Source organism: Poecilia mexicana, unplaced genomic scaffold, assembly GCF_051168715.1.
Source record: "Poecilia mexicana isolate PSO_F unplaced genomic scaffold, ASM5116871v1 scaffold_15, whole genome shotgun sequence".
In the NCBI taxonomy this organism is placed as follows: Eukaryota; Metazoa; Chordata; class Actinopteri; order Cyprinodontiformes; family Poeciliidae; genus Poecilia; species Poecilia mexicana.
The window spans coordinates 28,377,201-28,399,035 of NW_028263384.1; the positions used below are offsets into that span (position 1 = coordinate 28,377,201).

General features: G+C 36.6%; 5 non-coding genes across 5 annotated transcripts; all 5 read left to right on the forward strand.

Annotated features, from left to right (window-relative positions):
* Window positions 1–125: 125 nt before the first annotated feature.
* On the forward strand, window positions 126–199 carry trnai-aau (transfer RNA isoleucine (anticodon AAU)). Its single transcript has one exon. It is a non-coding gene; the product is annotated as a tRNA-Ile (tRNA).
* Window positions 200–602: 403 nt separating this feature from the next.
* Window positions 603–676, forward strand: trnai-aau (transfer RNA isoleucine (anticodon AAU)). The gene has a single exon. It is a non-coding gene; the product is annotated as a tRNA-Ile (tRNA).
* Window positions 677–816: 140 nt separating this feature from the next.
* On the forward strand, window positions 817–890 carry trnai-aau (transfer RNA isoleucine (anticodon AAU)). The gene has a single exon. It is a non-coding gene; the product is annotated as a tRNA-Ile (tRNA).
* A 1,653-nt stretch (window positions 891–2,543) lies between these two features.
* On the forward strand, window positions 2,544–2,617 carry trnai-aau (transfer RNA isoleucine (anticodon AAU)). The gene has a single exon. It is a non-coding gene; the product is annotated as a tRNA-Ile (tRNA).
* Window positions 2,618–4,049: 1,432 nt separating this feature from the next.
* On the forward strand, window positions 4,050–4,123 carry trnai-aau (transfer RNA isoleucine (anticodon AAU)). The gene has a single exon. It is a non-coding gene; the product is annotated as a tRNA-Ile (tRNA).
* The last annotated feature ends 17,712 nt before the right edge of the window (window positions 4,124–21,835 follow it).

Below are 21,835 nucleotides of genomic sequence, written 5' to 3' on the forward strand. Positions count from 1 at the left end.
CTTAAGAAAATCAACTATTATACATATTGATTTTGAAAAACAGTAGAACATGAACACTTTCCTTAAATTTTCAGTTATGATCAAGTTTGTATTTCTTAAATCCATGGAAAGTGAACAGTGTGTATGGCCTGTTAGCTCAGCTGGTCAGAGCGTGGTGCTAATAACGCCAAGGTCATGGGTTCAATCCCCATACAGGCCAATTAAAAACTAAAGTCTTAATAAAATCAACACATAAAAAATTTCTGGAAAATCAAATATTATACATATTCATTTCAAAAAACATTAGAACATGAACACTTTTCTTAAATTTTCAGTTATAATCAAGTTCGTATTTCTTAAATCCATGGAAAGTGAACAGTGTGTATGGCCTGTTAGCTCACCTGGTCAGAGCATGATGCTAATAACGCCAAGGTCATGGGTTCAAACCCCATACAGGCCAATTAAAAACTACTATCTTAATAAAATCAACACATTAAAAAATTTCTGGGAAATCAAATATCATACATATTTCAAAAAAGATTAGAACATGAACATTTTTCTTAAATTTTCAGTTATGATCAAGTTCGTATTTCTTAAATCCATGGAAAGTGAACAGTGTGTATGGCCTGTTAGCTCAGCTGGTCAGAGCGTGGTGCTAATAAAGCCAAGGTCATGGGTTCAAACCCCATACTGGCCAATTCAAATCTAGTGTCTTAAGAAAATCAACTATTATACATATTGATTTTGAAAAACAGTAGAACATAAACACTTTTCTTAAATTTTCAGTTATGATCAAGTTTGTATTTCTTAAATCCATGGAAAGTGAACAGTGTGTATGGCCTGTTAGCTCAGCTGGTCAGAGCATGATGCTAATAACGCCAAGGTCATGGGTTCAAACCCCATACAGGCCAATTAAAAACTACTGTCTTAATAAAATCAACACATTAAAAAATTTCTGGGAAATCAAATATTATACATATTTCAAAAAAGATTAGAACATGAACATTTTTCTTAAATTTTCAGTTATGATCAAGTTCGTATTTCTTAAATCCATGGAAAGTGAACAGTGTGTATGGCCTGTTAGCTCAGCTGGTCAGAGCGTGGTGCTAATAAAGCCTAGGTCATGGGTTCAAACCCCATACTGGCCAATTCAAATCTAGTGTCTTAAGAAAATCAACTATTATACATATTGATTTTGAAAAACAGTAGAACATGAACAATTTTCTTAAATTTTCATTGAGATCAAGTATGTATTCTTACATCCATGGAAACTCAACATGATGTAAGGTAGGTGGGTTAGCTCAGCTTGTAAGAGCGTGGTGCTAGTACACTTGAAGTCATGGGTTCAATGTCCCTGCAGGGCAAATACAATCTAAAGTCTTTCACACAATCAACACTTCAAAATAACAAATGGTTCTGAAATAATATCAAAACCAAAAACTGCTGAACATTAAAATCAACACATCAAAATGAAAAATGACTGAAATAAAATAAACATTTGAAAAACTGCTGGGAAATAAAATCAACACTTCAAAAACAGTAACTGCTGAAAAATAAACTATTATGCATGTTGATTTTGAAAAACACTAAAATATGAGCATTTTCTGAAATTTTCGTTAAGATCAACTAAGCATTTCTTAAATCCATGGAAAGTAAACAGTGTGTATTGCCTGTTAGCTCACCTGGTCAGAGCGTGGTGCTAATAAAACCAAGGTCATGGGTTCAATCCCCATACTGGCCAATTCAAATCTAGTGTCTTAAGAAAATCCACTATTATACATATTGATTTTGAAAAACAGTAGAACATGAACACTTTTCTTAAATTTTCAGTTATGATCAAGTTCGTATTTCTTAAATCCATGGAAAGTGAACAGTGTGTATGGCCTGGTAGCTCACCTGGTCAGAGCGTGGTGCTAATAACGCCAAAGTCATGGGTTCAAACCCCATACAGGCCAATTCAAGTCTAGTGTCTTAAGAGAATCAACTATTATACATATTGATTTTGAAAAACAGTCGAACATGAACAATTTTCTTAAATTTTCATTGAGATCAAGTATGTATTCTTACATCCATGGAAACTCAACATGATGTAAGGTAGGTGGGTTAGCTCAGCTTGTAAGAGCGTGGTGCTAGTACACTTGAGGTCACGGGTTCAATGTCCCTGCAGGGCAAATACAATCTAAAGTCCTTCAGACAATCAACACTTCAAAATAACAAATGGTTCTGAAATAATATCAAAAACTGCTGAACATTAAAATCAAAACTTCAAAATGAAAAAGACTGAAATAAAATCAACACTTGAAAGACTGCTGGGAAATAAAATCAACACTTCAAATACTGCTGGGAAATAAAATCAACACTTCAAAATGAAAAATTACTGAAATAAAATCAACACTTAAAAAACTGCTGGGAAATAAAATCAACACTTCAAAATCAGTAAATGCTGAAAAATAAATTATTATGCATGTTGAACTTGAAAAACATAAAAATATGAGCATTTTCTGAAATTTTCATTAAGATCAACTAGGCATTTCTTAAATCCATGGAAAGTGAACAATGTGTATGGCCTGTTAGCTCAGCTGGTCAGAGTATGGTGCTAATAACACCAAGGTCATGGGTTCAATCCCCATACTGGCCAATTCAAATCTAGTGTCTTAAGAAAATCAACAATTATACATATTGATTTTGAAAAACAGTAGAACATGAACAATTTCCTTAAATTTTCAGTTATGATCAAGTTCGTATTTCTTAAATCCATGGAAAGTGAACAGTGTGTATTGCCTGTTAGCTCAGCTGGTCAGAGCGTGGTGCTAATAACGCCAAGGTCATGGGTTCAAACCCAATATAGGCCAATTTAAAACTAAAGTCTTAATAAAATCAACACATAAGAAAATTCTAGAAAATCAAATATTATACATATTCATTTCAAAAAACATTAGGACATGAACACTTTTCTTAAATTTTCAGTTATGATCAAGTTCATATTCCTTAAATCCATGGAAAGTGAACAGTGTGTATGGCCTGTTAGCTTATCTGTACAGACTGTGGTTCTCATAACACCAAGGTCATGAGTTCAAATCCCATACAGGCCAATTCAAGTCTAGTGTCTTAAGAGAATCAACTATTATACATATTGATTTTGAAAAACAGTAGAACATGAACAATTTTCTTAAATTTTCATTGAGATCAAGTATGTATTCTTACATCCATGGAAACTCAACATGATGTAAGGTAGGTGGGTTAGCTCAGCTTGTAAGAGCGTGGTGCTAGTACACTTGAGGTCATGGGTTCAATGTCCCTGCAGGGCAAATACAATCTAAAGTCTTTCACACAATCAACACTTCAAAATAACAAATGGTTCTGAAATAATATCAAAACCAAAAACTGCTGAACATTAAAATCAACACATCAAAATGAAAAATGACTGAAATAAAATAAACATTTGACAAACTGCTGGGAAATAAAATCAACACTTCAAAAACTGCTGGGAAATAAAATCAACACTTCAAAAACAGTAACTGCTGAAAAATAAACTATTATGCATGTTGATTTTGAAAAACACTAAAATATGAGCATTTTCTGAAATTTTCGTTAAGATCAACTAAGCATTTCTTAAATCCATGGAAAGTAAACAGTGCGTATTGCCTGTTAGCTCACCTGGTCAGAGCGTGGTGCTAATAACACCAAGGTCATGGGTTCAATCCCCATACTGGCCAATTCAAATCTAGTGTCTTAAGAAAATCAACTATTATACATATTGATTTTGAAAAACAGTAGAACATGAACACTTTTCTTAAATTTTCAGTTATGATCAAGTTCGTATTTCTTAAATCCATGGAAAGTGAACAGTGTGTATGGCCTGGTAGCTCACCTGGTCAGAGCGTGGTGCTAATAAATCCTAGGTCATGGGTTCAAACCCCATACTGGCCAATTCAAAACTAGTGTCTTAAGAAAATCAACTATTATACATATTGATTTTGAAAAACAGTAGAACATGAACACTTTTCTTAAATTTTCAGTTATGATCAAGTTCGTATTTCTTAAATCCATGGAAAGTGAACAGTGTGTATGGCCTGTTAGCTCAGCTGGTCAGAGCGTGGTGCTAATAACGCCAAGGTCATGGGTTCAAACCCCATACAGGCCAATTCAAGTCTAGTGTCTTAAGAGAATCAACTATTATACATATTGATTTTGAAAAACAGTCGAACATGAACAATTTTCTTAAATTTTCATTGAGATCAAGTATGTATTCTTACATCCATGGAAACTCAACATGATGTAAGGTAGGTGGGTTAGCTCAGCTTGTAAGAGCGTGGTGCTAGTACACTTGAGGTCATGGGTTCAATGTCCCTGCAGGGCAAATACAATCTAAAGTCCTTCAGACAATCAACACTTCAAAATAACAAATGGTTCTGAAATAATATCAAAAACTGCTGAACATTAAAATCAAAACTTCAAAATGAAAAAGACTGAAATAAAATCAACACTTGAAAGACTGCTGGGAAATAAAATCAACACTTCAAATACTGCTGGGAAATAAAATCAACACTTAAAAAACTGCTGGGAAATAAAATCAACACTTCAAAATCAGTAAATGCTGAAAAATAAATTATTATGCATGTTGAACTTGAAAAACATAAAAATATGAGCATTTTCTGAAATTTTCATTAAGATCAACTAGGCATTTCTTAAATCCATGGAAAGTGAACAATGTGTATGGCCTGTTAGCTCAGCTGGTCAGAGCGTGGTGCTAATAACACCAAGGTCATGGGTTCAATCCCGATACTGGCCAATTCAAATCTAGTGTCTTAAGAAAATCAACAATTATACATATTGATTTTGAAAAACAGTAGAACATGAACAATTTCCTTAAATTTTCAGTTATGATCAAGTTCGTATTTCTTAAATCCATGGAAAGTGAACAGTGTGTATTGCCTGTTAGCTCAGCTGGTCAGAGCGTGGTGCTAATAACACCAAGGTCATGGGTTCAAACCCAATATAGGCCAATTTAAAACTAAAGTGTTAATAAAATCAACACATAAGAAAATTCTAGAAAATCAAATATTATACATATTCATTTCAAAAAACATTAGGACATGAACACTTTTCTTAAATTTTCAGTTATGATCAAGTTCATATTCCTTAAATCCATGGAAAGTGAACAGTGTGTATGGCCTGTTAGCTTATCTGTACAGACTGTGGTGCTCATAACACCAAGGTCATGAGTTCAATCCCCATACAGGCCAATTCAAGTCTAGTGTCTTAAGAGAATCAACTATTATACATATTGATTTTGAAAAACAGTAGAACATGAACAATTTTCTTAAATTTTCATTGAGATCAAGTATGTATTCTTACATCCATGGAAACTCAACATGATGTAAGGTAGGTGGGTTAGCTCAGCTTGTAAGAGCGTGGTGCTAGTACACTTGAGGTCATGGGTTCAATGTCCCTGCAGGGCAAATACAATCTAAAGTCTTTCACACAATCAACACTTCAAAATAACATATGGTTCTGAAATAATATCAAAACCAAAAACTGCTGAACATTAAAATCAACACATCAAAATGAAAAATGACTGAAATAAAATCAACACTTCAAAAACTGCTGGGAAATAAAATCAACACTTCAAAAACAGTAACTGCTGAAAAATAAACTATTATGCATGTTGATTTTGAAAAACACTAAAATATGAGCATTTTCTGAAATTTTCGTTAAGATCAACTAAGCATTTCTTAAATCCATGGAAAGTAAACAGTGTGTATTGCCTGTTAGCTCACCTGGTCAGAGCGTGGTGCTAATAACACCAAGGTCATGGGTTCAATCCCCATACTGGCCAATTGAAATCTAGTGTCTTAAGAAAATCCACTATTATACATATTGATTTTGAAAAACAGTAGAACATGAACACTTTTCTTAAATTTTCAGTTATGATCAAGTTCGTATTTCTTAAATCCATGGAAAGTGAACAGTGAGTATGGCCTGTTAGCTCACCTGGTCAGAGCGTGGTGCTAATAACACCAAAGTCATGGGTTCAATCCCCATACTGGCCAATTCAAATCTAGTGTCTTAAGAAAATCAACTATTATACATATTGATTTTGAAAAACAGTAGAACATGAACACTTTTCTTAAATTTTCAGTTATGATCAAGTTCGTATTTCTTAAATCCATGGAAAGTGAACAGTGTGTATGGCCTGTTAGCTCACCTGGTCAGAGCGTGGTGCTAATAACGCCAAGGTCAAGGGTTCAATCCCCATACAGGCAAATTAAAAACTACTGTCTTAATAAAATCAACACATAACAAAATTCTAGAAAATCAACTGTTACACATATTGATTTTGAAAAACAGTAGAACATGAACACTTTTCTTAAATTTTCATTGAGATCAAGTATGTATTCTTACATCCATGGAAACTCAACATGATGTAAGATAGGTGGGTTAGCTCAGCTTGTAAGAGCATGGTGCTAGTACACTTGAGGTCATGGGTTCAGTGTCCCTGCTGGGCAAATTCAATCTAAAGTCTTTCAGACAATCAACACGTCAAAATAACAAATGGTTCTGAAATAATATCAAAACTAAAAACTGCTGAAAAATAAAATCAACACTTCAAAATTAAAAATTACTGAAATAAAATCAACACTTGAAAAACTGCTGGGAAATAAAATCAACACTTCAAAATCAGTAATTGCTTAAAAATAAACTATTATGCATGTTGATTTTGAAAAACATTAAATGAGCATTTTCTGAAATTTTCATTAAGATCAACTAGGCATTTCTTAAATCCATGGAAAGTGAACAGTGTGTGTGGCCTGTTAGCTCAGCTGGTCAGAACGTGGTGCTAATAATGCTGAGGTCATGGGTTCAATCCCCATACTGGCCAGTTCTAAAGTCTTAATAAAATCAACACATAAAAAATGTCTGGAAAATCAAATATTATACATATTCATTTCGAAAAACATTAGGACATAAACACTTTTCTTAAATTGTTATTAAGATCAACTACGTATTTCTTAAATCCATGGAAACAGTGTGTATGGTCGGTTAACTCAGCTGGTCAGAGTGTGCTGCTAATAACACTATGGTCATGGGTTCAATGTCCTCACAGTAGCCAATTCAAATCTAAAGTCTTAAAAAAATCAACCCATAAAATAGGCTGCTTGAATTTGCTATGTCAGTCAGTCACCAGAAGAGGCAGCAACTGCTGATTTTACATTTTCACTGAATTGAATTTGTTACATCAGGGTCAACACAAAGTCTTCTGTTTCAGAGCACTCAGTAACTTTTTATTAAACTGTAGCTGTGAATTAACGACATTAAAGTATTTAGGAAGCTCAGAAAATTGACTTTAAATGACAAACAGGTACAACACGGTGGTTCTTTAAAATTGACAACTTTTATTTAGCATATTAATATGTGTAATTGTATAGTTGTCTTTTTGAACTCACTATGTAATATTAGACGCTCTCAATGAGTTTCATTCAGCTGACTGGACTGAGGGCAAAAATGGCTCTTTTGATTTTAAAGTTTGACCTCTGACCTTGTTGGACCTTGGTGTTTCACATTTAACCTGTATGTGGCAACACTGTGCAAAAATATTGTGTCCAGGTTGCTCTTCTTGCCTCCCAAAACGTGACAATTAATACAGTTTCTGATCTTAACAACCGGAATGGTTGCACATTTAATTCCTCTTAGTATTATTTGGAGGTGAGAATTTTTTTTCTTTCTTTTAACTTTCCTTTGACTCGTCCCTTTTAGGGACACAAAAATGACTGCGGTTTGATCCTAACAAACTTGGACTGGTTACATGTTGTTCTGTTTACTTGCCGAAAACAATGGAGTGCAGGTGGAAAACTCAGGAGTCTCAGCAGAAATCAAACAGAAGCCCCATTAATCTGCTCTCACTCGCCCTCTGGGCCCCATCAGGGTTTTTCTTTACAAGCGCAGCTATGCATGCAGCTTTATATTGCCTGTTATCCCCACTTTACTGTAAAACGCTGTCGTGGTTTAGATTGAATTTCCTCATCTAGGTGACCCTCTGTTACAGGAGCTGCAGGAGCTCCACTCACCACACGCTCCCCTGAGGCTCCTGCTCACCACCCATTTAGTGATTCACTTTGGAAAAGCTGTCACTCCTGGGTGGGGGTGGTGGGACGGTGTACTCCCAATACTCTGTTCTCATGAATTCACATGAGGCTGATGTGCCTGGTTTTGCCTTGAAAAAAAGAACAGCCTATATTCATCAGACAGATTCCAGGTTGAGCTGCAACGCCAGCTCATCTCACTGCTGCAACGTAGGGATAAATGGTTTGTTCCACTAATTGGTAATTAAAATAGTATTTATTTCCACCTTTGCAAAAGAATGTGTAAAAAGCTCACCAACACTATAATATCATTTCATCATCCCAAAGTGAACAATTTAGAACTTTTTGTACTTCCATTTGTGTCTCAAATGCTTCTTTTGACAATCTTTTTAGATGTCCAGAAGATGAGTCATTTCAAAGACCTCCTGATTGTTAAGTCACATTGAATGAACACTGTGCTGTTACCTAGCAACCCAAAGAGAGTGCCAGGATGTTTGGTTAGCTGGTTTTACCACTGTCTGCGCTGTACAATGGCTGCTGGAAAAGATAAGTGTTTTGTTGTTGACTTTGCATTCAAAAATCACCTGCTCTATTCTTACTGGTTGTACAGGAGGCTCTACTTCTGCTTTTCAAAGATGTACAGTTGTATAATTTTGCATCTGTTTGCAGCCATTTTTATGGGCGAGTGTAAACGTTGAGTTGGCGGCGTGGCCAACAGCAGACTATTTGGATTTAAAGTGACATGAAACTCTAAAACAGCTCAAAATAGGCAGAACTGAAAGACTAAAATCTTCTAATCTAGGAATGATTTTGTGTAGACCATAAACCTACCCTAACCTGTTCAGGGAAGTGTTTATCTTCAAAAGTCAGGAAATTACCTCAAGACAATTTCTCAGCTGAACTTGCAGAATTATAAGAACAATAGAAAAAGCTGAAAATTTGACAGGAGATCCAGTGATTTTCTTGCCACATTATGAATTAGTTGGGGACCTGTTGAAGAGCAAATCAGTTCATTACAAAACAACAATTAATCACAGATGACCTGCAAGACCAGCAAACAAAAGCACCACTGTTCCAACTATAATGCCTTGAATGCAAGAACCAGGCTTAACCTGATGAAAGAGCTTCAACACAGCCACAAATATGATACTTTTATTTAATTTAAATAAATTGAATTCATTTTAAACTCAAGAACTTTGTGTATCATGTGATAAAATAGCTGCAATATTTCCCAACAGCCATCATGTAACGGGTCATAACTGCATTTTATGACCTAATACCTGAATACAGTTTAAAGGAATGCAGAGGCCAGAGAAAACGGATGCATGACCTTGTGCTGTGTGAATAAGTAGAAAAAAAATCTGCATAAGCAGTAGAGCACAGATGTAAATACATGGTTTGGTTCTTTTTTTTAGTTTTTATTGGCTCTAGTGGCCTTTATTTGATAGTTAATTTACAGGAAAGTGGGAAATGAGAGAAGGGGAAGACATGCAGCAAGGGTCACCAGGTTGGGAATTAAACCTGTGACAGCCACATTGAGAACTAAGGCCTCCATATTTGGGTTGTGCTTAACCCCTGCGCTACCAGAGCACACCCGGTCTGGCTCTTTTAATGTGGAAGATAGATCTCATTCAAAGCACTTTAAACATGGAGCATAACAACCGAACAGATTCCTGCCATCTAACCCAACGAAATCATAAGAATTTACCAGCGGCAACAAAAATCACTACGTTAGTTTAGATACACACCTCACTACGTATCAGGTTAGAGCTTGATTTGTGCACATTTAATCTAAAACCAGCTGTCTTATGACTACATCTATCATGACTCCATCATTTCCCCCCCATTACTTTCTAGACTAAAATTGCTCCGATGTTTGGTAAGATACTTACAACTTCTAATTGCCTCTCAAAACCCTGCTTAGAGAAAAATGAACCATCCTTTTAATTGTATTTTCAATATCAACCAGGAGTGTATTTGCATACATGTACTTATTCTTTTATTTTGCTTTTTGTGGGCCAAACTTAAATGTTCAGGTCAATCAATCAAATTTTATTCTCAGGCAAAGATAACCTGCATGGATTTTTTTTATCATTTAAATAAAGATCATTTGATGGTGGGCAGTCCTTTATACCACAGAGGAAGAATTTTAGCTCCCTCTTGTTTGCAGAATTACTTTTATTTAGCAGGCAAAGTGCTACACGTCATAAATCACATATGATATAAAAACAAGCATATAAAACAGCAATAAAATGACAAGAGCCCTGTAAAACAAAATGGCTTTCAGATTGTTTTTAAAACGTCTGCAGAACTCATAAACCAGGTTTTAGAGAATGGAAGGCAGTTCAAGGTTGTGTCACAGCATCTCAATCAGATTTAAAGGTTATAGAGAAATTTCTAAAGGTGTTTTCACACATCATACTCCGGTAGATTCAGTTTGATTGAGGATCAAAAGCGCAATATTTGTTATACTTTCAGCTGCTGCAGTTTGTTCTCACACTGCACCTTTAAAAGACCTGTTCACCCCGACAACACAAAAACCTCTGAAGAAGACACTGAATGCAACTTCCCATTTCACAAAACGTAAACAAAAATGGACTGGCGTCAAATTTTAGCAGTTGAAAGATTTCTCTTTTGTTTTTGGTAAAGCTATTTCTCCCTTTAGCGTCAGACTCAAGTTTGTTTTGCTTGTTTTTTTCCTAGAATGTTCTTTAATGTAGTCCATTTCCTGCTCTTGGAGCGATCTCCAGTCTGCTTGGCGTTCACATACGCATTCAAACTGCGCCAGAGTTCACTTCAACTGAACCAAGGCTGAAGTTTGTGAGCGGACCAGACTTTACTTTGTTGGTTGACATCAGAGTTTGATTGTCCATTCATACCTCCCCAAACAAACCAGACTTTCTAGAAAAACGAACTAGAGTTCAAATAAAGGGGACTAGTCACGGCTGGTGTAAATGGACCCTTATGTGTTTTGGACTCAAGCAAACCACATCAGACGCTTATCCACACATGGAGAGAACAGTAGTGAATCTTCCCTACTTGATTTACCATCAGAGTTCATACAGGAGGTCACAAAATAACCTACAATGACATCCAAGTCCATCCTTGGTAGCACATCAGTCCATCACTTGGGCTGAAAAATCAGCTTATAGTGGCCAGTTATTGCTCATATGCATGAACTGAAACATTGATGATTCAAAATGTTCTTTTTCCTCTTTTTAAACCTTTAGATGCATATGTAGAATGAGCCGAGTGTCACCAATGTTTCATTAAAGTGTGCCTGGATTCTAACAGCTGGACTTCCTGGTTTTGCTTTAAAACAGGTTTTATCCTCTGTTGAATCCACAGATTGAAGCAAAAAGGAACTATGGATAGTTTACATCTTTCTGAGTTTGTCACTGAAACAAGAGAATAAGGAACATTTATTCCAATCTAAAACTCCTGTCACATTAGTAAAAAGAGATGTATTATGTATCCAAAATGTAGTTCATCTAATTGCCATCATGGTGTTTTCCCAGGGATTCACCGGAGCTGGTTTGGTGTCAAATTGAGTTATGTGAAATGTTTAATAAATTGTCTGACAAATTAGATCATGCCGGCTTAGTCCACTGAGTCCAGGCAGGATGTTTGTCTAAGAAAGAGTAAGAGCAGATTTCAGTTACACAGATCAGTGGGATGAGAGGCGCTCATGACATATTTTTCTAAGGGATATTCACTTGACTGGCTCATTAGCCTTTAAGCTGTTCTCTTCAACCTCTAACATGGATCTTTGCCCATTTTACCAATCTGTCAGGCGGATGATGTTTCTGTAGCTCCTTACAGTGAGACTGGATGCAGGTCATGTCGAGAAGAAATCAAGGAATGAAGCTAATGATGCAACCCTGCAATGAGAAGCAAGTACAGACGACAGACGGATGGATGAGTTGGTCATAAGGACACAATCCAGACAATCTTTCTAGTTAGAGTTGGTTGTGACCCATAAAAACAAAGATAGTGCACTAAAAGTAAAGTTATAATGTTATATAGATTTTAGTTCATCACGTTTAACAGTCTACCTCCAGACAGGCATAAGCCCCGCCCACTTCCTGGTGTGAATTTGATTGATTTTAGTACAAACGTGGCTACACAGCATGTGGCATTTTGATTTTTCTCCCACTTTGCCGCTCTAGTAAGTGTTTTGTTTCTTCAGTGTTGCTTTGGCAAGATTGCAGAAATGTCTGATTGTGGTTTAGGTATATTCTTACGGTGTCAAGATTTATTATTCATCTTCTTTAGTTGCTTTAACTGTTAGGACTGTATTTGTTGTTGGTTTGATTTGTGACTGCAAATGTACCCATTCATGTCTTTGAGTGCTTAATGCTGAGCATCTTGTATCGTGATTTTAGATCATTTTTTTTCTTCTTCTATTTATAGCACTATATGTACTGTTCTCTTTCCTGTGAATTGCACAATGAGGTGTTTTGTTTTAAGCTACTGTGCTAATTCCTAAATTCCTACATATTTACACTGCCATGTATTGTGGTAATGTTGATATTTCTTGTTTCTTTGCACTATTTTCTGTCAGGACAGGAGATGGTTATGTGTGAAGTTATTCGTTTTTAGAATCTACAAACTAAATAGTTTTCAAAAACAATTTTTAAAAAATTAACCACGTGATTTATTTAATACACCTGCTTTATTGTGTAATCTTGTAGAAGTTCTTGCTGCTTTCTTGTGTTTTTCCAGATGTAATTTAATTTTTCCTTTTTATTGAATTTAGGATTTTATGTCTCTTCAGTTTTTCTCCCCCTATAAACTTTATTTTATGTTGGATGCTATAATTTTTCATTGGTTTTTATGTGGGAGATTAACAGCACAGTAACTGAGTCTTTCTGAGGGTTGACCTTCATCTCCTCTCCAGTATTTAGTTTCCTCCTATTGGTCAGTGATGCTTGTTTCATTTAGAGTCTCTTGGATTGTGGGTCGGTCTTAAACTTGTCCTGCATCTACAACTGGCATGTAATTTAAAATATAATTTTCAAACTCTCTTATTGTATCTATTCTAATAATAGTAAACTCAGTGTTTCAGCAGTTTTTCTGTTTTCTGGAAGTTTGTTCCAGACTAGACACGGATAAAAACTGAATGCTGCTTCTTAGGTGCCGAGTATTTTTCAAGCGACTTAAATGAGAGAAAATTCAACAAAAACTTGCTGAAACTTAAATAATGAGAACATTAGAAATAAAAGAAAAACTGTCAGCTGATTAATTTAAATACAAAAACTTTAAGATGAACATATAGCTAAAAAAAGCTGAAATCAATACAAAGCCATCTTTTGAATAGTAAAAAATGAAGACGTTCCAGAAAAGCAAATAAGCTGACTTGCTAAAAAAACAAATAAAAAAACTTTTAGCAGAAAAGTTCAGAAAAAGCATAATTTTTTAGCTTTTAAGCATTCACACAATTAAACCTGCAGTCTGTGACTTTATGAAGTTATTTATTTTTTGCATATTTGTTAAAATTATCATTATGTCGTGTCAGAATAAGACAGTAAACTCAAGCTCCTCTGCCTTCTCCCAGCGCTCCCAGAAATACACCACTCAGTCAGAAACAACCAGTCAGAGCCAGGGGGAGGATCTTAGTGCTGTCAATCACTCTTGTGCTCAACCCTTCCCCTTGTTCTTTGCTAAGCTACAGCTGGTTCACCACAATGTAGCCTGCCATGAATGCTAAGGCTAGTTAGCATGACCTCTTCACAGATTACCTGCCTCGTATTCATCTGTCACAACATGGTGACACTTTTAACAGATTTGTAAAATACATATTTTTGTAAAAAGTCCTTACTACATCTTTCAATTAGCTGTGCTCTGGTTTTGTTCCTCTTTTCTATTCACAAATTGAATGAGCACGGCACCGGAGGGATTGTTCTGGACTAATTGAAAGCTTTTTATTTCTTCTTCTGCATGAAACTTGTCCAGATGCTGCACATTTATCCTTCCTTTCTTCTATGCAAAGGGTCAAAAGGTTAAATTCAAATTCACAGAGCTCCTAGCGTAACCTGTTGCAAGTAGTGGCCTTCCCTCATTTAAACGACCTGAACGAAGTAGGTCACGTTGCATAACACAGAAGGAGGAGGTGAAGAACATCATGTCTTCTCGGTCCCCATGTGGCCGCAGTCAGAGGAAGAGTGTTTTAGAGGTGACACTTGGTTTTTCTCAGTGCTGACAGATAAACATCTCCTTCCTCTCACAAGTCTTCAGGCAAACAGCTGAGACAGGCCCCGTTCCAGAAGCTCCGTCTTCGCCTCGCTCACCCTTCACTCTGCCCTCTTGACATGATTTGAGCTTGATCTGAAATTTGCAGCACGTCTCACTGAGGGAAAGGGAAGGCGTTGCGATCTTCGCTTGTACTGTGTTGTAACTGTGTCCCAGGTGCATTTTGTTGACATAAAAGAGCCGAACATTCGCTTGTTTGACAGGTTTCTGTGGAAAGCTAGTTTTACTCCCTCATCTGCAGATGAAAATATTGGAATAATACAACAAAAGGAGAACAACAAGGCTTAAACCAAGTTCAAATAATCTTGGTTTGGTGAAATTAGCGATTATGCATCATGAAACGCCATGTAGATATTGAGCATTTATTCCCAAAACACTTCGCAAGGGAGAGTGAATTTCTTGGAAGTGACTGCAGCCGGAGACATGCATCAAGAGGCATCCAGTCTGGATTTCCAGAGGCAGTTAAGGTCCCAACAGACAGCCAGCTGCTCCATCGCCCTCCTCACCTCAGGCCACCACGCTCATTTAGAAACACAGAGATGCTCATCTTAGCCACACAGGAGGCTAACATTTATCTAATCATTGATTTCACCTTCCCTGCCTTGGTAAATTACATTTCAGGACAAAATTATAGCCACAACTGTGATCATTTCTCTCATTATTTTACCTTGCACACATAAATGGCATCATTCCACAAAAACAAAAAGCTACCAGGGTCAACATTATTAGCCCAATAAACAGCTGTTGCACAGTGATGTGCTTTAATTTTGAAAAGCTTCAGGTTTGCAAAATTAGTTCACACTGGATGTTTTCTCCTAATTCAGATCCAGTATAAGCACCAAGAGATTTAACTCTGAATTGAGAAAGCATAGTCTCAAAAATAATTCAAGTTAAAAAAACAATTGTTGATTCTCAGAAAGCTAGAGGACAAAGGAAATTCAAAAAGAGCCACAATGCAGGAAATTACAACAAAAAAAGAGTAAATCTCTGCCTGAGATTGACTGAGATCAATCTTGGAAATTTTCTTGAAAAACAAAGGGAATTTCTGAGTGTGAAAAGTGGCTAGAGAAAAATTCTGAACATTTTTGATTCATCAGAAATTTTAAAAATTCTTGGAAATGTATTTGTTTCGAAAGTAAAAAATGTTTTCAAAAAATGTATCTAATTAATCTCAAACTTTCAAGGATTTTATTATATTTTATGTTGACAAAATCCTGATTTTATGGCATTATTACATAATGTGGCATTACAAGCCTTTACTGTTTGCACAGGAAAATACAGACTGTGATTTGGACAAACGTCTTAGTGACGTTATAATTCCACCGTAGCAGCTTTTGTTGGACACAAAGCTCAGAAAAAAGAGCTGCCTTCATTATGAAGGCAGTTCTCAGACTGCCTTCATAATGAAATAAGGTTCCAGCCACGACATGAAGGGTTGTGGATAACATAGGGTGGTCTCAATCTGGGCTGAAGTGAGCTTTCAAGACTCGTTAGCATGTAGCGTACCAGCGTTAACCATGTGCAAGGTGTCAGGGAGCGAGATGTGAAAAAGGTTTTCCTCATACCTGGAAGTGATCCAACATTTACAGAGCAGTGTGGAAAGGTCAAAGCTGTGCAGCAACATTGGAAGCCCACTTGTACGATACTCATCACAATACGGCTAATGATCGGCGTAACGCCTTGCTCTCTGACTCAGCACAGTGCTAAAAGGTTAGGACAGCACCAAAGTCATTTACTTGTGCGATCACAAAGGTTGCTGCAGCTTCATGTTAACTGTTGCATATCATTAGCATGTGCAGCAAATGTTTGGCTTTGTGCACATTCACAAAAGAACAATTAGCATTTATATAGGTTCCAAGTGTGAAAGGCGAAACTGATTAAGATAACTACAGGAAGGGTAAATGCTGAGGTTTGACACGTGACTTAACATTTAATTATGCCCCACTTTCTAGTTTTCTTTACAGATATATTAACGTTCGCCACCGAACTTTAAGCCAAGCAGTTCAGCCCAATAGTAGGTTTATAATATCAAGATGAAGGGAAGGATTTGAACTTTTGCAGCTTTTATTTCTCTTCTACCTTCCTGTGCTCTTCAATAAGATTGCATCCAGCTGCCGGTGACCTCGCCACCAACTTCTCCCGATTGACCAGGAGACTAATGTGAATAAATGCCAGTCCATTTACTTCACCTGTGCGTTTCTAGGAAGGAACTGATAATTATCATTCGTCTCCTGGCGGGGGGTGGTTGTCTGGGCCTTTCATGTGACAGATAAGAAGGCAGGTAAAATAAACTGGGAAAGGGAAACGTGTAATGTCATTTCGGCAGGCTGGCATCTGAAGAAAGGTCCCAGATGAGTCGCCAAAATCTTTTTCCTTACCATCAACTCTCCCTCCTGTAAGAACACACAGACGCGAAGTTGGGGTCACGTCTGTTTGATCTCCTAATGTTCTGCTCAGGCTGAAGGTGAAGGAAAGATCTGGACACCGTCATAGGTCATCTCTGCTTCAGACCTGCTGTCTGCTGGGCTTTATTTTAATCAGACAGGAAAGTACAAAGCTAATGGTTCTAAAAGTTACTTTGAATTAAGTGAGAGTTAATTAAAACCTGAAGATTCAAAACCATAATTGAGACATAATGATGGTTTTTGTTTCTCCACATTCCACAAATGAAGTAAAAAAAAAAATAACTCAGGCATCTAATTCATTTTTTTTTTTACAAAATAAAATCATACATATGAATTGAATAGCTGAACATGCTAGCTTTTCAAAACATACTTTTAATTTCTGCATTTGGGATTTTTAAATCTGAACAATCACAGGGTTACTGTGAATTAATCTTCTTTTTTAAAGAACCGAGTTAATGAATGAGTTCTAAATGTTTTATTAGGGCTGTCAAATGATTAAAATAGGAATATAACAGGCCAAACATGAGATCATTTCTTATGTCTTTGATGCTTTTGTATTTATCATTTGGCTTCGGAGTCACATACTGGCACTCCAGGCGTTCTAAGTTTGATTATAAAGGAAAATCATTTCTGACAGATATACAGAGACTTAAAAGAAGTTATAACTCATAATAACTTTGTAATAAGCCACCGATCTTTAAAAAAACACAATGGCTGACTTTAAATGTCCCTTCAGAGGAAAAACAACTATAGAGTATTGAAATTTAATTAACATATAATGATTTGGTCTTTAACTATTGATTAAAATAAACAAACAACAGAAAGACAGTAACACACCACATCCTGATGCAGTAGAGCACTGAGATCCTTCACCCCGATACACGCGCACTATTCACAGCATCAGACTTTACACTTTAAAGAAGTGACAGGATTTGATATTCCACCTAAATCAACTACGTTCTTCTACGTTTGACATTGTGCTATACACAGTTTTCAATACACCTGGATGTGGTTATATGATAAACAATGTGACAAAAGTTTCATCTTTTTCCCACAAACGTTTTGTTTCCGTTTGTCCTTTCATCTACTTTCAGTTTCTTTCTTCCAAAACTTCACCTGTGTTTGGTGATATTTAAGCATTACTTCAGTTCATACCTACTGGATTATCAGTCACATTCTTGGTCCTTATTTTTCTTTTGCTGGCCGGTCGTTTCACGCTTGGTCGGACTTTTTAGTTTCCTGATTTACGATCCTTAAAAAAGTGATTTATATTTTACACTATTTCTACCCAAACTGTATTCATCACTCAAGTCAAAGCATCTTAAACACAAACAGCAGCAAAAAATTATTTGTTGTGTAACAGCACAACAACGAACCTCAAAGGGCAGATACAGCTCACAGCCTTCATACTTAAAGTCAGAGGAAAATGTTCTACCCTACAGTTCACCGATTTTAAGTAGTTGGTTTCTACTTTCACTGGTGGCCTGTCATTGATTTATATCATTACATTAAATATGATGTATCATTTTAATTGGTAAAAGTTACACAGCATTATCACCTTCAAGTATATAAGTAAACATATCTGAGATAAAGATTTTACTAGGTTAGCAATAAAAAAGGAAAGCTTTTAAAGATTACTTTGATTTATTTGTTATTGTTCCCTGCAAAATACATTCTGTTGATGTTTTCCTACCTAAGTGACATTTTAAAAGCTTAACCTACAGACACTTTTTGACCCCACTTCAGCATGGAGCTCCATGAATCTCAGTTTGCTTTTCTACTCTGGAAATTTCAAACACAACTCAACAAATTTGGTCTTTGACTTTGCCATCCCACAATCCTCTCTGCCTCCGCATGCAAAATGTTGCTCTCCAAAGCAGGTTGTCAAATGGTTTCCCAATCAGCTTGAATTAGTCCTGGAAGCTGACAGTCACCGTAAAGACGGATCCACTGGATGAGTCCCGAAATCTTTGAATTAATATCTTGCCCTGAAGATATAATAAGCCTCACCCTTTCAGCTGCTGCTCAGCTCTTTCTCCTGCACTTCATTAGTAAAAGTAAAGCCAAGGCTGTCATTTGACAGTTTGACAGATACATTCTGCTGCAACAAAAGCTCACTCCGTTTTTTTGGGTCACCCTGGCACCGGAGACACACTTGGGTGCAATTTGTGCAGGTGTATCGTCCCACTCTGCTTCCTGCACCACGTTCAGAACATTTTCCAAATATCTGCGAAGTGCACCGCTCGTGATTCACGTCGAGTTTGACCAATCATTCTGGGAGGCTTCAAGCTGATTGGACTCTTCTTAAACCGTTGTTTAAGAAACGATATTTTGATGTTGTGAGCTGGTCGAGAAAAAGAATATCAGACGAAAAAAAATCTGAAAAACCAAATTATTGAACATAATAAAATAAATTTTAATGTCGATGAGTAAAATCTGTATTTGATATCAAGTAAAATATGACCCAGAATTTTCTAGAAAATCCTTGTGGTAAAGTACTTGTAGCTGGCCACCAGGCTTTCCCCTGATTTCTCGGTGATTGTTTGGTAACTTAGAGCTTCAGCTTCTTTTTAGCAGGATTCAGACGAACTAGCTCACTCCATTAACCTAAATGTTTTTCTTCTTTAGCCTTAGAAATGGGATGAGGAACATCTAAGAGAAGCTTAAAGTTCAGCATCCACATCAAAATGAGTCAGTTGAGGTAGTTCAGGGATGGACGATATTAGAAAATCTTGTGATGATAATAACATTGCGACATCAGTTGCAACATAATGCCTGTTTTGCTCATTTCCTTGTTTGACTCAGTCCAGTCATGGAAATGCATTTAATTTGTGCACTTCACTTACAACCACAAACTTCAGTGTATTTCGTTTCACATGATTAACAGGGTTTGGGTCAGAATCTGTAGAAAAACTTAAACATTTCTAGAACATCCTAAGCTTCTGGTTTTGAGCTGCTCAGTAGTTCATGTGTTTGTCTAAAGCTCAGTTTTTTCCAAAGACTTGACAGTGAAGGATAGTTTATTGGTTCATTGTCTCTGAAGGTATGCACACCAGACTTCATATCATGTGTTTATCTGTTTAATTATGCACTACTTTTGAGTTTATCACATAAAAAAAGCAAAAGCAAAAGAAAATGGACATAATGTTGCTAATATTTGCAATTTTATTTGTAAGTATTTCCAACAAATACTTACTTACTGTGTTGGTAATTAGAGAAGATGATTGATATGGAAAGATACAAACATTTGATGTCTGGAGCACTGATGTGATCATTTTTCTTGTGAACACATGAACCCAGACCTCAGAGCATCCCCTCCTTGTGACACTAATCTGCTCCTACCGGGCAACAACATGGAAAAACTGAGACATTTTTTTCTTTCTAACTTCTTAAAACCTCTAATTAGATGCATCAGCACAAGTATCCTTTTGATTTATTAGTGTGTTTACAAATGGATATAATTATTAGCATTATTGTTAACATTTGTCCTGTGAAACGTTTAGTGTGATGTTTTATCAAGAAAGAAAAGTGGGAAATAAAACATGCTAGCTACATAGCTCCTCTGATTTCAGATGGAAGTCTGGTTGCTCACATCTATATTTGATTCAAAAATGGAGAAATGTAGAAGCTTGAGTTACTTTTGAGGCCCAGAGTGTTTTTCTTTGATGGTTATCGCATACAGGGCGGCTTTAAACTGAAAATCCATTTTTATTTGTTATTTCATTTTTGATAAGCACACACCTCCGTGAGAGAAATCTGAAAAACACCATCTATGTAACAACTGTAATCACAGATTTGCTCAGACTGATGCAAAAACCCCAGAGCCTGTTTCTTTATGCTGTTGGTGAGGTGGAGCATGCTAATGGAGACCACCAAGAAAACACAACCATATAAAAGCCCAGCATGCAAATTAGAAGAGACACCTTGCTGTTCTGGTTACTACATGTGGTTAGATGTCAGGAAACATCTGTTTTAATTCAAGCTTGAAGTCACAACATTAGCAGCAGCAACTTTAGCCAGTCCTTCTCTGTGCAGGTTTATCAGACTCACATTGTTGCTCAGGTATATTGAACCTCTTTTCCAATATTTTTGTAAACAAAACGTTTGCGTATAGATTCAGCTGTCAGATGATCTCACATTTTACTATGAAATACTTTACATGGTCAATTTAATGAGTGCACTTTGCCAAGGTCCTGTGACTGCAAAACAGCCTCCAGATTATCACCCCTCCAGCACCATGCTTGGGAATTGGAGCTAATGTTTGTGTTTGTTGTGCTTGGGATCCAAACTGTGAGAGTATTTCAATCAAAACACACAAACCGATAGCAAGGGCGCATTCACACTCTGGTCCGCCTGAAAACGCAGGTCTGGGTTCGATTGAGGTGAACTCTGGTGTGTTCTGAATGCGTATGTGAACAACAAGCAGACCGGAAACAAACTACAACACATGGCATTCTGGGTAAATCAAATCAAATCAACCAATCAGTCCAACGATAGCAGGAGAACTAACCCTTTTACCAAAAACAAAAGAGAAATCCTACAACAGCTAAAATGTGATCCCACTCCATTTTTGTTTGCATTTTATGGAAAAGGAATTTGTGCTTAGTGTCTTCTTTGGGGGTTTTTGAGTTTTTTCCTCTGGTTATTCTTAGAGCAGCGCCACCACAGGAGAGAAGGGGAACAGGATTTTTGATTCATCTGACAGTATGGTGTGAAAGCGAACCAGACCAAGTGAAAATGTAACAATTGTTGCAATTTTGGTCCCCAATCAATCTGGATCAACTGGACTATTAGGCATGAAAAGAACCTAACAAAACTGACTGACTGACTGTGTCCAATGGCCAGAAAACCAAAAGCTAGTTTTTCTTTGCACTGATCTTCATGGTGCTTTGATTCTTTACACTTTTCAGACATTTTGTTGTAAATTTGCTACCGTTTGGCCGAACATTTTATTCTAGAATAATCTGGTACACTGAGACATTTATTGCTGGTTCACACATTCATCAATAAATGAATCCCAAACACTGTTTCAAAGAAGAGCTGTCCAAATGATGAACTGAAAAACATGCACTGAAGGTACGATGAGACATGAACACTGTAGTCCGTTTCAAGCTG